Here is a 3,299-nt window from a genome sequence, read left to right as displayed (position 1 = left end):
TCCACTCTTATGAATAATAGCAAAAGGAAATACTTGAGCATAAGTCTTTTCATAGATTTTCCAGCATATTTTGGTATAAATACTTAGATGTGGGATTGCTAAATCAAAATGTAAAGGCAGAAATGATTGTTTTAATTATCACCAAACTCCCCTCAATAGAAGCTGAGGTTCTGTACTCTCAAGAACAATGTTTTGAGAGTATAATGCACACTGCATGATATAAAATGACTTGAGTGTCATGAAGGGACTTACTTATGGTTCTTTTTGTGGAACTTTTTATTATAGTGTAGTAGTATTAAAATTATACCATTTTCAGATGGTCCTGGCTTTCTGATTTCTTGCTTGTTTGGATTCACAGATTTTAATTCTGAAGCAATTTTCCAGAGACATGGTTTAAGTGGCATTTGGTTATTTAAAAAGTTGATGTGCAAGCATTAGTCTTATTTATTTAGTGATCGGTTCAAGTTTCTCTTTATTTTTCAGCTCCCATTCAGATGACTACCTGAGCAGAAGCTCTTCTTATTACTTTAAAAGTTTTATTACGGGTTATACGTGATAGATGGTTTTGTCCTCTCTGTTGTTTCTAAGGCATTCAACATAAATTGATATTGAATTCCTATTCTGTGAAACAAAACTGTTTTTCTATAATTCTGCTAAGAAGCAAAGATTTTATGAATGATCCTAAAGGAAAAATATTAATTTCCCTCCTTCCTTCCTTTTAATTCTGACTTTCAATTTTTCCAACATCTCTCACTGCAAAAAATACATTGAGTCTGACATAAGTAGGAGATAGATTTTTAGGGGGATGCATTTCTTGATAAGTTTGGAAGGGAAAATACTTTTATAGAAAACAAGTGGGAGACACCCTAATCAGTTGAACTTGATCTTACTCTGCATCAGGGGACTTTCTTTTTGCCTTGTTTTCAAATATCTCTTTCCCTTGTACCTGTTACAAAGACGGGAGGTAGGAAGCAATTAATGATTTTACTTCTCACATTGTAAAACTGTTATCTTGTGGCAAGCATGTTTCTTGAGGAGAAAAAAGAAAATCACTGTTTATTTTCAGAGGTAAAGAAATAAAAAGCCTTAAGTCTGTTTAGTGAACAACAACTTTATTACTGATAGGCAATAGACCTGAACAGCAAGGAACACACAGGAAGATGTTGATAAACAAAATTTCCAGAATACAGGATGAGTTTTGACCTCATCTGTATTCAAAGACAAAATAAATGAGTTTACCGTGTATTTCAAAATTATCTCTTTCATAAGTTTTTCATTAAGGATTAATCCTAGAAAGAAGAGACTGATAATTAAAGCATGAAAAATAATAATATGTATCTCTCCACTAATTAAATAAACACAGTATGTGAGAAGACTAAAGCTCATTTAATTCTTATCCACATGTGGTTTTATTTTGTATAATATTTCTTTAAAATGAATTGACTATGTGCCCCTTTGAAGAGCCACTGAGAGCAGAGTATATGTTTCATTAATTGCAGTATAAATCTGGACAGTATCAAGAAAAAGAGCTATCACTGATTAATGTCAAATAGGAAATTATTTAATAATAAGATATCATATGTGAAAAGGCAATTTTATATAGCATGAAAACTACTTGAATGTTAGAAGAAATTACTTTAAAAAAATGTATTGGTAACTTATAAGGATGTATCCTTTTTGAGCCCAATTTGGTTGTTTTACATTTTGCCTATAACCTCTGTTTATGTATTCCTTGTACATATTAATATTTTTGAAAATTTATTAATAATGTATTTCACCACTTAAATTGATGAAGTCATTAAACATGCCTCCAGAAACACTAAAAGCTTCAAGCAGTTATGGAACATCTGCCATTTCTCTTTTTGATCATTGAAAAATTGCACATGTATCAAAACTGACTTCACCAAAAGCAACTTTCTAAGGTGTTGGGTGTTACCCATTCCCCCCACCCCAATGCTATTCATCAGTTGACCTTGGCATCAGCACTTGACAGGTAAAGAAATATCCATTGGTAGTGTATTAGGTTAAAGACCCTTGCAATACAAAGAGACCTGACCCAGAACTAAGCTATTTAGTAGTTTTCACCACCTCTTGAATAATCAGTACCCCTCTGGTTGAAAACTTGCTCTTTAGGATGAGGTTTGAGAAAAGTCTAAGTCCTAAATACATCCTGTGCTTTATTCACAAAGGGAAATCCTTTTAACTCAGTTTCTGTAAATATTTGTCAGTTTCCAAGACTGCCATCCCTAAACCGAGTTTTACAAACAAGACAGCCAAGGTATGTCTCTAATATGTGAGGATTATCAGATGCCTGAAAAATTATATACATATTCTCCTCTGTTTCTCCTAGAGCTTCAAAAACTCCATTTTTAATATAATCTTTAATCCATTAGGAATTTATTGTAAAGTACGAGGTGAGATGAGATTTTTGCACCTATTTTGTGTTACCTAGTCTCAAACCAGTTTTGAATAATTCATTCTTTTCTGTTTAAAAACTGTCACTCTTAATTTATTTCTACAAGTATTTTTAGGTCTCTTTCAAGATACACAAGTTTGATGCATTAATGAGTTTGTATATTCTAACATTATTTATATGCAGTATTTTTATTATAGAATATATACTTTAAGAATTTTAGTCAGTACCCTGTTGTTGTTTTGTAAAATTTCCCAACCAAACCTCTACATTTATTCTGTTTCATGAATTTTGGATAGCTTAGTCATTTTACTCTATTGATCAACCATGATTGGATATTTACTAGCTTTGCAAAAATAAGTTCTTGAGTTTTCATTTATTTTCCCTATTCATTTGAACTATTGATTAAAATTTGGAGTTCTTTTGTAGGTTTGAATGAAGTTGTCTACAAAATAATCTGAGATTATGATGTTAAGGAAATGGAAGGGATAAGAACATAGGCTTTTCTGGTTTTTTAAAAAATTTTTATAATGTTTGCAGTATCTTTCAAGGTTGTTACTTTTGTATTTCTACCCTTTCTTGGGTTAATTTTGGAAATTTGTATTTTTGTAGAAATTAATTTTATCCACATTTTAAATAAATACAGAACTGTAAAAATATATAATTAAAAGATTTTTCATATATCAGCTATTATATCTTCCTCTATTTTTCAAATTCTCTTTTTTTAAGAGACTAAGTGGTAGATTATCTTTTTTATTAATTTTTGCAATGTATTTTCAGTTGAATTTTTCCATTTTATTTTATTTTTATCATGATAAGTGTACTCGTTAATTCCCCCCCCCCTCCCCACCCCCCGTACCCCCCATCCCTCCACCCAGCTCCTTTC

This window comes from Leopardus geoffroyi, chromosome A3, assembly GCF_018350155.1.
Source record: "Leopardus geoffroyi isolate Oge1 chromosome A3, O.geoffroyi_Oge1_pat1.0, whole genome shotgun sequence".
NCBI lineage: Eukaryota > Metazoa > Chordata > Mammalia > Carnivora > Felidae > Leopardus > Leopardus geoffroyi.
This window is presented reverse-complemented; position numbering follows the sequence as displayed.